The 14,636-nt window shown below is 58.0% G+C and overlaps 1 long non-coding RNA gene across 1 annotated transcript; it reads right to left on the reverse strand.

Moving 5' to 3' along the window:
• Positions 1–1,244: 1,244 nt before the first annotated feature.
• C2H21orf58 (chromosome 2 C21orf58 homolog) lies at positions 1,245–10,623 on the reverse strand. Its single transcript, XR_010377145.1, has 8 exons — positions 10,334–10,623; positions 9,465–9,523; positions 8,021–8,098; positions 7,130–7,314; positions 4,998–5,109; positions 3,033–3,154; positions 2,473–2,708; positions 1,245–1,404 (listed from the first exon to the last, which is right to left on the reverse strand). It is a non-coding gene; the product is annotated as a chromosome 2 C21orf58 homolog (long non-coding RNA).
• Between the last annotated feature and the right edge of the window lie 4,013 nt (positions 10,624–14,636).

Here is a 14,636-nt window from a genome sequence, read left to right on the forward strand (position 1 = left end):
GGTCTAGGAGGGTCCTGAACACAGGGACTTCTGCCCCGTGGAGTTGGGTGTGTCCCCTTCCAGATGTGCTCACCACCCATCTCCTCGGGGGTTTTGTGGAGGGTCTGCTACGAGGCCTGGCCATGGGTGATCAGCTCGCCTCCAGCCTCTCTCCCTCCCCGAGGCTGGTGGGGCTGGAAGTCCCAGATTGCAAGTGGGGTGGCTCCTCCAGCGCCCAGCCCCGCCCTGCAGCTCTCCAGATGCCCGAGTCCCCTCCAGCACAATCTCAGGAGTTCGATCTGTGCCAGGAACCAGAACAGAACCAAGCATGTCTCATTGAGCCACGCGAACCCCCACCGTGCCCCCACATCTGGACCTCACCCCGCTCCAGGGCCTTGCTGGGGCTCAGGCAGCACCCAGCCTCTCCAGATGCGGGAACAGGTTTCCTTCGTCCCTGTTGACCTGGCAAAGCCGGGTGTGCAGTGGGAGGAAGCATAGGTGTTGGTCTCTGCCCCCAGCTCCTGACACGGGGCTCCTGAAACCCTTGCAAATTCCCAAGTGACATGAGCACTGGGACCATCTTGTGTCCTAATGAGGCGACTTGGGTCGGGGGGGCTCCTGGGTGGGGGCTGGTCTCAGCAGAGAGACCAAGCCAGGACTGGGACCTTGGAGCTTTCAGCCTCGCCCCACCCTCCTGAGTAGAGAAGTGCTGGAAATGGAGTTAACAGGAGCACCCCTGCAGGAGGAGGCCGCCAGGACATCCCACTGGTCTGGGACTCACGGAGCTTCCAGGTTGCTGAGCACGTCCACACTGGCAGGGTGATGTGCCCCAGGTCCACGGGAAGCACAGGTGACAACCTGAACTCGTGACGGGGGTATTGGGAGGCGGTCACGTGGGACTGAGCCCTGAAACTATGGAGTCTGACACCTTATCACCTGGAGATGGAGTCAGAATTGGACTGAACTGTAGGGCACCAGCTGGGTTACAGAGAACTGCTTGTTGTGGGGAAAACAGGTTTGGTGACAGAGTGAAGTGAAAGGAGGTGCACAGGAGAGGAAGACGCAGGTGGGAGGAGCTGAGTTTCCCTCCTCGGGCCGGAGACAACTGAGTTCTAACTTACCAGGCCGTCCGAAGACAATTAACTTCCATCCAGTGCCTCCCCTCTGTTAACTTAATAATTATGTAGAGAAATAAAAGGAAAGTGAAAAGATGTTAGAAAAGTCAATGCAAAAAGGGAAATGAGGTCAGACCTTTAATTGTACATTTAACCAGACACGTGGGTATTGGGGACACACTGCGCCCAGGCCTCCTGCACTGCCTCACTGGGCAGCTCGCCCAGGGCCCGAGCAGCCTGGAGGGAGTCTGTGTGCAGCCAAAAGGCAACTCCAAGGTCATCGCACTTCCTCTGATGGGCATTCTGGTGACTGTGAAGGTCCAAGGACGCAAGACCAGGACGGGCTCCTGCTGGTGTGGAACTTGGGAGCGAGACCATTTACCCCGAAAGGGGCCAGTGAGCACATGCATAGAGCTTAAAATGGCATTCACGTGAAAATTATATTAAAGCAGCAAGGAAACAATTCCACCAAGAGAAAAATGAAAGAGTAGCAGAAAGTAGCATAGAGGTAGTGTGTTCCCTGGGGAGATGGGAGAACCTGGGCAGGGGAGCCAGCTGCCCTCCCTCGGCCCTCTCCAGGAGGGCCACACTAGTGTCCCTGTGTTCTATTTCCTGGAGGAGAAGCTGTGCAAGCCACCTTGCAGCTCTGTCCATGCGCAGATCACACGGGGCACACACTGCCCCAGGACTCATCCCCTGGGCCACACGTGCACATGGTTCCCCAGGCACCACAGGTGTGACTTTGTTCATGGCATTTTTCCCAGAGGAAGGTTATATTTTCCGTGGCTCAGCCTATCCACCTGTTCTCTCCTGGCCCTTGAACCATCTCTTCCCACCCTCGCAGGCCTGCATCCAGGGACCCTCGATGCCTGCTTTCCCCACCCCTGCCCCTACCCCCGTACTGAGGGCTTCAAGCCGGATTCCCCTGAGGCGCTGCTTCTTACCCAAGCCCAGCCGAGGGGTCACGGGCCGGGAGCCTGTGCAGGCAGGACGCCATCGGAGGCCACCCTGAGGGGAAGAGGATGTCTCTGGGTGCAGCTACTGCCCTGGTCTGGCCCAGAGACACCATGCTCAGGTAGGTCTGGCCTCCAGGACTCGGTGGGGGCCCTCAGAGCCATGATTTTAACAGACACTCCCAGAACCACCGCTGGGCTGGACAAATGACCCAAACCTCATGGCGCACTGCTGGAAGGTTGGCATGGGGTCAACATTCAACCATGGCAACCGGGACTCAGGCTGCCATGGTCCCCATGTGTCCCTGGGGAGCCGGCAAAGCCTTCCCTAATTCCCTGCTGCAGGGCAAGGGGGTGACCCAGGCCCTGGGGTCATCCTGCCCAGCAGGCCCAGGAGGCTGGCCTGGAGCTCAGCCCAGACTTACGTGCTAAGGGTGGCTGCTGCGGGGCCAGCCACGTGCCTCACGGTGGGCAGGAAGCCGGCAGCTGGTGGGAGGGTGGTGGCAGAGACCACCGAGGGCCATGTGGGGTAATCCAGTGGAGAGCCGGGTGCAGGGACCGCCTGCAGCAGGGCTGGGGCTGCGTAGTGGTGGTGGTGGTGCACGGACGATGGCTTCTGCCTCTCCGCTTGAAGGAAGGCGGTGTGAGCCCACGGCGGGTCCTCAGCGCAACACACACACCAGGACGTTTCAGCAAAGGCCCCAGCCGCCCCCAGCCTCCCTCCCTCCACCTAGTTCCTCACTTGGGATGGCATCAGTCAGAGCAGCGGTGGACAGGGGTCCAGCACAGCTCATCTGGCTCAAGGGGGCAGCTTTCTGGGCCCCAAACTGCACAACCTACTCTTCATCTGGGTGGGACTGGGGATCACAGACTCGGAGCCAGAATGTGCTTTTCATAGTTGCCCAGATGCACAGAATCCCGGAATAAAGGCCACCAGGCCCTCTGGTTTCGTTGGGGTGGTCTCTTCACCCAGGGTCAAGCCTACCTGTGGGGCGAGGCGCGGGGCGGCGGGGGCGCGGGGCGGCGGGGGCAGGGCTCGGAGCATCAGGCTCTGCACGAGGACCTGGTGCATCTGCGCGTTCTGCATGAGCATCAGCTCTACCACATCTGGAAGGAGGCGCCCGGTCACTCGCAGATGGTGACTGGGCCTCTCCTGGAACAACGCTCTGCTGAAACAGCGCCTGCGCGTTTCAAGCCGGCACAGAGCCAGTGGGTCTGCGGGGCCACGTGGTGGCCTGACATTGTCCACGTCCTAATGGCCAGCACCTCCGAACCTGGTCTTATTTGGGAAAAGGGTCTTTGCAGGTGTGATTGAGGGTCCTGAGACGGGATCACCCCGGGTTGTCCAGGTGGGCACTAACCAAGGACAGGGGTCTTCATGAGAGAGTGGCTGAGGGTGTTCTGGGCCAGGAGAGAACATGGTGCAGAGGCTGGAGAGACGCCCCGAGCCCCAGGAGCTGCAGAAGCAGGAAGGAGCCTCCCGGGGGGCACGACCCTGAGACACCTTGACGTCGGGCATCGGGCCTTCAAGCCGTGGGAGAGCACATTTCTGTTGTTCTAAGCCCCCCAGCTGTGGTCCTTTGTTACAGCCGCCCCAGGAAGCTAATGCATTCACCAACTCTGGATACTGGGAAGCAAATTTCTGTCTGTGAGCGGTAGACATCACTTCTTTCCACAGCAAGTAGGCCCTGGAAATTAGGTGGCCTTGGAGGCTTTGTCAGCCTCAGCAGAGGAAGGCAAGCCCCTGAGGACCACTCACACTCCCAACCGAGCAGAAAGGGGCTGAAGGCCCTGTGGGGGGCCCCCTCAGCGCACGGGGGCTGGGGCTGCGGGCAGAGGCTCTTCCCACTCAGACCACCGCTGCCCTGGGTCCTCCCTGCAGTGGTGGACCCCCATAATCATGTGGACCAATTCCTTAAAATACACCTTTCTCTCTGTGGTTCCTTCTCTGGGGAGACACAGATTTTGGCACAGGGCTGGGGAGCAATGGTGGGGTGGAGCCAGACTGCTGGTGGCAAGGCTGTCTGGCAGCCCCACTGAGAGCAGAGACCCTTGAGGAGAACCACGGGGGGCTGGTGGGCGCGTCGACGGGCACAGACCCTGTGGAAACACTTGGGCAGTTTCAAGCTTACCTGCCGTGACTCAGCTGTTCCACCCCTAGACATTTACCCAAGAGAAATAAAAACACGTCCAGACTCAGACGTGAATGTCCATGGAGGCTTTGTAGTGATAACCACAAACCAAAACAAACCAGATGTCCACCAGCAGGTGAGAGGATAAACAAACCGGTCCATCCACACAGGGGACCGTCACTTGGCAATCTGATGCACCCAACAAGGGTGCCGTGTCTTAGGACAGTCATGCTGAGGGAAGAAGCCACACGAGAAAGAGTGTGTCCTCAGTGACTCCACTTACACAAAAACCTAGAAAATACAGCCTGATGCACAGTGACAAAACTGACTGGCGACTGCTGGGGGGGCAGGCAGCGGTGGGGAGACAGGGCCTGGTGCCTGTGTTCACGTCTAAGGTTAGTGAGGGGCTCACAGGTGTGGACACGTGTCAGAACTATCAAGCTGCACAGTTTAACTGTGTGCGATTCATCCTGTGCTACCCCAACAAAGCTATTTTAAAATCTGAGTATTGAGAAGTTATTTAGAGAAGCAGCAGTTTAACCAAGGCTTCTGTGCGGCTGGCGGCTGGGGGAGCTGGGCTGGAGCCCAGCCCCTCGGCGCCCAGCCCAGGCTGCTTCCTTGTGCTTCTTACTTCCTCCCCTCGGAGGTATCCATCAGAGCGGGTGTTGCAAAGGTAAAGCTATTTTCATGCCAGTAAATGTGCAGCTTCAGCTGAGGAGCCAAAGCCCAGCCCTAAGTGACCGCCCTACTTACAGAAGTATTTTTCCTTCCAGTGGAGAATTTCGTGAACCACGTCAGCACTCACAATGGACACTTACCTTCCTTAATGCTTCCTGCCCTTTGGGTGGGGAAGGCCTGGGGAGGGGGGAGCTGGGCGATGAGAGGCTGCTGAGGGAGCTGCTGGATGATGGCCGCAGGCGGTGGGGGGGCCTGGAAGAGCCAGGTGATCCGTCACCTGAATGTGCCCTGGAAACAGTCATCTCACCCACCACCCACCACCCACCACCCCATCTGTCTATCTATTCATCTGTTCCTCCGTCTATCCATCCATCATCCTTCCGTCCAAGGGGAACTTCAGATGAGTCACCCTTGAGGTTGGACAGATGGCCGAATAGGTTAAGTGTTTGAGCCTGGGCATCACTTAGGACATGACACATTATGGCCTGCAAGTTTGCCCCCACCCAAATCCACGTGTCGAGGCCCTAACCCCCAGTGTGATTGTATTTGGAGGTGGGCCCGTGAGGAGGCGTTAAAGGGGCAGGAGGTCATGAGGGTGGCCCTGACGCAGTAGGGTCGGTGTCCTCGTAAGAAGAGGATGAGACACCAGAGGTCTGTGTGTGTCAGGAGAGAAGGCGGCCGCCTCGAGACAGGAAGAGCGAGCTCATGGGAGCCGGGCTGGCCGGCACGTTGTGTGGGCCGTCCAGCCTCCAGACCCTGAGAAAGTCAGTGTGTGTGTAAGCTGCCACCCGCGGCATCTTGTTCTGGAGCCCACGCGGAGTAAGAGACAGTGTTTTTAATGCTTCTGCATTTCCTGGCTTCAGCAGGCTCACCCTCGCCCCGTTAGCTCTGCTTTAATGGAGGCACCCAGGGAGCTCGCTGCGGAAGGTCCCCGGCTTCTCTCCAGGGTTCAGACAAATGCACGAGAACTTCGAGCACGCTCCCGGTGTCAGAGCACTGGAAGACTTCCTAGCTGAACCCCTCCTCGGCCCTCGAGGCTCTGCCCTGCCCCTCCCTTCTTGGCTCGTGGGAAGGCGACACAGACAAGCGCTGTGTACAGGGTTTTCTAGAAAGGGCTACTTTTCATGTGTTTCAAACTATCTTCTTCCTTCGATTCTTTCCCGGACGTTTAAAAGCCTACCACCCCTCTCAGCTCGCAGGTCACGCACACACAGTGGCAGGCCAGCTCCGGCTGCAGCCACAGCCTGCGCCCCGGGGCACAGGCCGGCGAGGCAGTCAGAGCGGCTGTGCCATCCTGACAGGCAGGACCTCCCACCTCAGTCTCTGAGGCCAGCTTCTGGGAAATCCGTCACAGCAACCAAGGGCCCTGCCTGCCCTCGTGGTGTCACTGGGGCTGAGAGGGAGCACCCAAGCCCAGCTGGGCCCTGAGGACCTGCAGTAAGCGTGAACACACCTGGGATTGGGGGAGCCTCCTGCATCGGCACCCCCAGCACCACCCCCAGCCCCCGTTCCTGGAAGAGCTCCAGGTGTAGGACCCCCTGAGACCGCCCCTTCCCACTCCATTTTCTCCGCGTGTGCTGCCGGGGCCTCTGCCAAAGGCAAACGCCCTCCAGGTAGCGGACCTAGCCTGCCAGCACCCTCAGCCTCTCCACCAGCCCATCCAGAACCTTCTCAGCTCGGCCCTGCCCACCTCTCGCCTTCTCTTCTCCCACGCACTCAGGTCCCCAAGGCCTCCATGTGCCAGGTCCCAGCAGCTGCCCTTCTCCAACATGGCCCCTCTGCTTAAGAAAGCCAGCCTTGCTTTCCATCACTTGGGGCCCAAAATGCTGAACACAGGTGTGAGGCTCTCAAAGTGCGATGCTCATTCACCCTTCAAAAGTCTGCCCTGGAGATTAGGGGCCTAAGCTTCCCTGGCCATTGGGACGTTTTGGAAGAGAGTTGACGCACTTCTTCCCCAACCTGAGGTCTTCCCGACACTGAATTCCCCTAACACTTCCACTCCTAGTGCAGGGTTAGGGCCTGGGGCCGAGCTGGGATGCCAGCCTCTCATCTGTAACCAGGAGATAAGACCGCCCTCCCCCAAAGCCTGTTATCAAGGCACCCGTGGGACCTGAGGGAGATGAGACGCGGGGGCAGAGGTGCCCAACAGGCCAGCCGGACGGCCCTGCAGCCACTGCGGTCTCTCAGCCGACTGAGCCTCTTTGAGCCCCATTTGGGGGGGGTCTCTCCCCACACTGGTTCTGCCCCCAAGTGCACCACAAGGGAGACTCACCGAGGGCTGGATGATGCGAGGCAGCTCCAGGGCTGACGGGGGCAAGGAGGCAGCGGGGTAGACGCCCATGGAGGGCACCTCTGGGGGCAGCGCTGACCCACGGGCTCCTCTGTTCAACCCCCTCCGGGCACAGGCCTGGGCGACCTCTTCCAGGAGGTGTTGTTCATGCAACACCAGAGCAGAGCCTGCTGCCTGGAGGGGAGAGCCCTGGGCCCGGCAGGGAGACGGCAGTGCCAGTGCCCAGGAGTGCGGCCTTCTGTGTGGGAGCAGCTGGTGTCCCTGGTGTCCACTGGGCTCTCCCCTCGCCCCACCCAGGGCACACGGAGCAAGGCCATTGCACAGCCTTGCTGGAACTGGAGGCAGCCCCTGGAGGCAAAGCCGGCAGGCCCTTCACGTGGTGCACACATGAGGAATTTACCAAAAACTACTTTTTTTTCCAGTTGATAGAGTATATTCTGTCTCTAACACGCGTCCATATCTACGTCACTACAAAGCAGTATTTTTATCACAATTATCTGTTTGGACCCAGGTCACTCCCTGCTGCTGGTGAGTCTGGTGTGGACAAAGCCCTGGGCATCTTGGGACCCCACTTCTCGGGAAACCGGGCCCTTTCCACAGCATTTCCACTTGGACCATGTGCACCCGAAGCAGGTGTTTTCAGCCAGTTGGAGCCCAGCCTGCATAAGCAGTCCTGTGTGCTCTGCTCTCTGCAAAGTCCGCGATCCAGGAGCGACGCCCCCAGGTGCTCAGCCCATCAGGCGTCCACCCCCACGTCACAAACATCAGAACCAGTACTGGGTCCAGAAGGACTTTCCGTGCCTCTGCTCTGAGTGTGGGGCCCACAGTTTCAGCCCTGAGAGCTGGGCTGAGGCTCCATGTGGCCACGTGGACCTACCCAGAATCTCTGCAGAAGATCCTCCCTCCTCTTCCGAGCTCTCCGCAGGGCTGACTCCGGCTCGTCCCCGTTTCCTGAGGGAGCACACGCATCAGGGCTCGGCCCCCGCAGACCCGTCCCAGCGCCTGGCCTCTCGCCCTGGGACCTGCATATGCTGTCCTACAGAAGGAGGTAGGCGCCCCCTTCAGAGAGCTCATTGTCTGATTCGGGGCCTGCCCAGTAGGTAGTCTCATTCCTGGAAAGGGGCCACAGGTCAGAGTGCGGGTTCCTGCTGGTCCCAAGCACTGCGCAGCTCCTGCATCTGCGGCAGAAAGCCCTTGGGCTCCGCTGGGCACCATGAGAGGAAGGAGCCCCACAGGGCCCAGGACTGGGCTGAAAGCCCAGCCTCCCACCACCTGGAGCCACCCACTGGCCCCAAACTGCCTGCAGGCCGGCGTGGTCCAGTGAACAGCACCCTTGAGTCCATGCCTCTCCAAGAAGAGAGGGCTCTGGGAGGGGTCTGGTGGTCCCCAGCCTCCTTTCCTCTGGGTGCAGCAGGCCTGCCCTTCCCCCCAGAGCTGGGGATGCCTGAACCACCTATCCTTTGGGGGTGCTCAGGGGTCCCGACACCCCCAGGCATCCCCACATTCCCCAGGGGTCCCCACTCCCCCAGGAGTCCCCACATTCCCCAGAGGTCCCCACATTCCCCAGGGGTCCCCACATCCCCCAGGAGTCCCCACATTCCTCAGGGGTCCCCACATTCCCCAGGGGTCCCCACATTCCCCCAGAGGTCCCCACACTCCCCAGGGGTCCCCACATCCCCCAGGGGTCCCCACATTCCCCAGGGGTCCCCACTCCCCCAGGAGTCCCCCATTTGTGCTGCTCCATGTTCTGTGCTTGCCCTCGGTCAGGTGACCTGGTTTGGGATTTTCTATCTGGATTTGGGCCGTGGGCTCTGCCCGCTGCCCAGGGGCTGCCTGGGTCCCTGCTAGCTCAAGAAGCTACATCACGTAGTAAAGAACAAGCACTATCTCCCCAGTGCCTCGCCCGGATGTCCCTGAGCCCAGGGACAGCAGCGCCCTCTCGGTCCCTGTGGCCTGAGCTTTGGGCCGCTGGCCACATGGGCGGAAGATGGGGCATCTGGTCTGGGTGACCAAGGATGCACAGACTGATGGGGGTGGGGTGAGCCCCCGTCCCACCCCAGCAGGCTCCGGGCAAGGCAGTCTGGTGCGAGCGTGGCCCTTCTGATCTAACCCCTGTGTGCCTCCTTCTCATCTGCAAGATGGGGTTAATGGGCGTGCCCTCCTGGGTGTGCGGACTAGAGGCGTGCTGGCCAGAGCACTTGGGGGGTATGTGTGGGTGTGTGCTAAAGGTTCACGAAAAGCCTTTCCACCCGGAAGTCAAGGAGAAGACTGAGGGCGCTCTTCCCGCGACGGCCTGCGCAGCCCCAGGGGCGCGTGCCTGGCCTGAGATGGGGCCTCAGAATCCCCTTCCACATCCTCACGCTCTTGCTCCAGTTTCTGTAGGGAAACGAGACCACGACCAGGACACAGGTTTCAGGCACCTGCTCCGTGTGAGGGGCCCAGCCAGGCCCCAGAAGGAGTGGCTGGAGGCAGGAGGGGAGTGAGGTAGACCTGGGGGCGGGTGGCCAGTGTGGGGCCCTGTGGTCACACTCTCCACACGATGAGCACACACCCTGCCTTGAAACCCAAGGGGATGCTCTGACACACACAGGCCCCTGCAGGCCACTTTCTGAAGACCCTGATCGCCCCACCTGAGCCCTGGGCTGACCTGGGGTGACCCCTGCCACTCCCTCTGTGGCAGCCCCTGGCCACCTGGGCTGGGGCTGTTGCAGGGTGAGGGCAGCAGCAGAACAGAGCAGGCAGATGTGGCGGGGCCGCAGGGCTGCTGGGCCGGGCAGCCTGTGAGGGCCGCGCAGACCCTCAGAGAAGAATATTGGTGTGAAGCTGGGTCCACCAGGCTGCGAGCCCCAGGCCTGGCCTGAGAGACTCCAGGTCCTGCACGGTGCAGAGTCTGTGTTCCCTTAAACACGAAGCCAGGAGGCTCCGGGGGGGGAGCCTGGTGGGGCCCTGGAAGTGCTCCAGCCTGAGGGTGCGCGCCTGCCTCCTGGCCTTGGAACCTGACAGAGAGCCTACTTGGTTCTGTACAAACACAAAGAAGAACCAGGAAACCACAGCTCTTCATTACAAGGCTAAAACCACTGAGAAGGGTTTTACTTGGAAGCCGGCATGCTCACAGCTATAACCTTACCTTTCAAAGCTGTGCTCCTGTAATGAGCTGTTAAAAACACAAGTGCCCAGCTGTCTTACCTTCTCTAGGAGTTTCAGAGCCAGTCGGGCCATTTGATCTGCCACCGAGGAGTCCAGCATCCCAGGACCACAGGAGGGGACGCCGCAGGCTCCCCACCCCCCCAGCTCTCAGTTCCCTTAGGAAAGCCACTCAGCGGGAGCAGCAGCCCAGACCTGGGCCATGGAAGGGCTCCCGCACTCTGCTCGGCTCCTGGAGACCAGCCGCTGGGCCAGAGAAGAGCTCCTGGGAGGGCAGCCGCCTGCCCCGGACGCAGAGTGCCCACAGCCAACGCCTGTGCCTCCGTGGTGGTTGCTAGGTGCCGCAGGCGTGGGGAGGCCCTGGGTTGCCAGGTTTCTGCTGAGTCCTCAGCCCCGCCTGGTGCCCATGCAGGGGTTACCCGTAAACACCACCAATTCTGAGGTGTGACCAGGTGGGGCTCCTGAGGAAGGAAAAAGTGGGCAGTAGCTGGGGCCAGAGGACAGTCCCGACACCCCCACCCCAGTGCCCCATCCTCAGGACAGAGCCCAGCACTGCAGGGGCCTCCTCCACCCCCAGTCCATTACAGCTGCCAGGAGGCCAGCAAGCCCCTGTCCCTCCTAGGGATCCTGCCAGCCAGATGAGAGCCATGGCCGGACCCCTGGAGGACAGGGTGTGGACACAACCCCCAGCAGATTTCAGGAAACTCTGGGTGGCAAAGGGGTGGCACGAGGGAGCTGGCCAATGAGGCATCTGGGGGTTTCCAGCTGAGGGCTCAGATGGGCCCATCCCAAGGCACCCAGCCAGCACCTCAGAGGACATGAGGCCACCCTGGGCCACTATCCCTCAGGGCAGTTGTGATTCCAGCACTGGGACTGCCTGGCTGGGACTCAAGCCCAGAGAGGGGTGGGGATCCTGGTGGCTGAGCTGCAGGGGCACCTGGGAGCAGGTCAGCCCTTGGTGGGTGACCCACCTGCCGGCTAGAGTGCATGTCCATAGGGCTGCTGTGGGGAGGGGGTATGCCCAGCAAAGGGGAACCTTTTATAAAGGGTGGTTTGCTTGGAGGGTAGGGCACTGAACAGATAAGAGCAGCTCTTCACTTGTATTCTTTCCATTTCAGATTTATGGGGACAGCAGTCCACGGCTGGGGTTAGAGCAGGGGATCTGCTTGCTTGCAGCCCCTCCTCAATGCAACGGATCAAGAGATTTGCATCAGATGGCCAAAACTGGGCTAAAAGTTCCTTAAGTTGCCCATACACTTCAGTATTTGTAGTTTTATATGTATCATAACCTTTAGATTCAAACAGGAGGTCTGAGTGTGCACACTAATGAGCTAACTTGTCAACTCAGGGTGCTAGGAGGTAATTAACACCTTCCAGTGGGTGTTTGTTAGTTTAAATAAAAGCTTTGTTTTTAAGAACAGTATTTTTTATTTTTGGGTGGGGGAGGTAATTAGGTTTATTTATTTATTTATTCTAATGGGGGTACTGGAGATTGAACCCAGGATCATGTGCATGCTAAGCACACACTTTACCACTGAGCTCTACCTTGTCCCCCAGAACAGTTTTAGATTTACAGAAAAATTGAGAGGACAGTGCAGAGAATTCCCACGGACTTGGCTTCCTCTATCAGTAACGTCTTGCATCAGTATGACAGATTGGTTACAATTCATGAACCTGTATTGATACATTAACTGAAGCCCACACTTCATTTGACTTCCTCATTATTTTGCCTAACGTTCCTTTGTTGCTCCAGGTCCCTGTCTAGGACACCCCGTGATGTTTAGTTATCGTGCCCCCTTTGGCTCCTCTTGCCTTTGACGACCCTGACACTTCTGAGGAGTGCTGGAGCACATCAGTACCTACTGTACCTGCTGTTTTGTAGGGTGTCCCTCTGCTATGGGGATTTGTTTGATGATTTCTCATGATCTGACTGGGGTTGTGGGTCTAGGGGGAAGACCCTGGAGGCGAAGGGCCCTTCTCATCACGTTCCATCCGGGGTGCGTGCCGTCACCATGACCTTCGCAGTGACGATGACCTTGGTCACCAGGCAGAGGTTTCTCCACTGCACATCTACCATTTTCCTCCCCCTTTCCACACTGCCCTCTGCTGGAGGAAGTAGTATGTGTGTGTACACAGCCCATACATAAGGAGTGCGGGTTATGATTCCCTCCTTGAGAGTATCTACATATTTGGACAGCTTTTTAATTGTTAAAAATAAAGATGCAGACCCAACATTTACAGAATATCTATGGAAATAATTCTGGGGTTCTGAGGAACACAGTTTGAAAACCACTGGTCTAAGCAGTGTGGGCAGTGCACGGGGTCCCCACAGTTTTAGATGTATTGCAACGTGAGCAGTTTGAGAGATTCAGGCACAGATCGGAGTCTGACTGCTCTTGAGTCTGATCCTTCGGTCTGCTGGTGTTGCCTGCTGACTCCTGGTCTCATGAGCCCACCGCCTCATCTCTGCTCCAGCTGCTTAATTCTGCGAGCCAAGACTGGAAACTCCACTCACCACACAAGGGACTGTGGTGTGACTCACGTGGTTGAGTTTCTGGGGCTCCCTGAAGGTTTGTGTAAGCTGTGGCTGCTCAGACTCCCAGGATTGCACTGAGGATGAACGATGAGCTTGTGTCAGGGAGGTGTCACTACAGCACATTAGTGGAAGAGCGGAGTTGTGCCCACTCAGTCTGAGAGTGGAAAGGGAGCACGAGGCCCGCACACAAACACATTCCAGTAAAGACACAGGAGTGGGTGAAGGAAACCCAGAAACCCAGGTGTGTTTGCTGGACAGCCCTGCACAAAGTCACCTGCCCAACCTTGCTTTATATGCCACCTTCTCTCTAGTGGCCACTTGCAGTACTGTCACCCCATGCAGCTCTACCACGGCCCAGATGTGACATATGGGTGAGTTCATGGGTATATCCACTTCTCGCATAGGGAAATCCAGGCGCAGCTGCTCAGGGGTCTCCTGGGCCTCTTCCCCCATCCTTGTCACTTGCCTGGACTCTGCGGTTCCCAACCCTGCAATGAAACGTGGTGCTAGTCCCAGCCTCGAACCCAAGGTGGTGCGTTCATTTCCCTTTCAACGGTAAATAGGATGCTACCCACAGAGAGGAGTAAAGGTAAAATGAGACCCAGGAGGTTAAGCCCATTTAGGTAAAGGTCACCCGCTGGTGGGAGCATCCCTGCTCCCCTTCCCCCACCACCGTGCCCACATGGTTGGGAACACTCACCAGGCAGTTACATCAGAGTAACAAGAGGTGCAGGTGAGATGCTATGGATTAATGTCAACTAGTCAGAGCTTATCCACTTCCAGTGAGCATGATTACACTAACAGTATTTGACTGTTAATCCAAACTGTGGGCTAGGAATAAAACCTTGCACTGATTCCTTATCTGAACAGACAGGTTCAAGTGGAGTTTGAAGTCAAGGAACAATGATTTCATGAGGCTTCAGATTCCCACACAGACCATGAATTCATAACCAACATCACATTCCTTTTTTTTTTTTTTTTTGGATTTTTAATAGATTTCATTTTTACATCAGTTTTAGGTTCACAGACATTTGAACAGGAACAGCATATTCCCTTTAAAATAATAATTTACAGTATATTTGGAATGATTTACCCAAACATTTCAAGGCCTTAAAACATCTCAATGTGATGAATTTTTGCTTATCATTGAAACAGCTCTCTCCCTCTGGTGATCTAGAACTGGGTACAATTACTGTGTTATTCAAAATTTCAGGCAACTTGGCAAGTCAGCGCTACCCAGCCCCTTCCACGCTAAGGCTCCAGGGACTGTCCTAACAGGAATAGGCACGTATTCCTGGTATGGGTTTCCCTTTCCTGCCCTTCTCTCCGAAGCACCCCACCCCCACCCCCAGCATGGGGTCCTCCGAACACTCTTTGACCCAGGGCACTGCTTTATGGCACACGTGCCAGACTGCCATGGACCCATGACTGTGGGACCCACTGGTCAAATCGTGAACTGCACCACCCAGAAGTTGCAAGCTCGGGGTAGGGCATTCAACCAGATGCCTGGATAGGTACCGTGTCCCCAGCAGGAAGAATCCATGGGTCCAGGAGTCAGCACCGCGGGTGGCTTCTTGTCCCTGCAGCTCTGGGGTCTGTGGGCTGGGATCCGATTCCCACTGAACCAACCCGGCCGCCGCCGGGACTCCGGCTCCTTGGGTCCAGGTGCTGGCGGGGCCCAAGAGAAGGACGCATAGGAACGGAATCAAGTGATCTTGTCGGCTACCTGCGGCCGTGACACGAAGAAGGCCAGCACCCCGGCCGGCGAAAGGAACCCTGGAGACGAGGGTTTGGGTCTTGCAAACCCGG

This window comes from Camelus dromedarius, chromosome 2 (genome assembly GCF_036321535.1).
Source record: "Camelus dromedarius isolate mCamDro1 chromosome 2, mCamDro1.pat, whole genome shotgun sequence".
NCBI lineage: Eukaryota > Metazoa > Chordata > Mammalia > Artiodactyla > Camelidae > Camelus > Camelus dromedarius.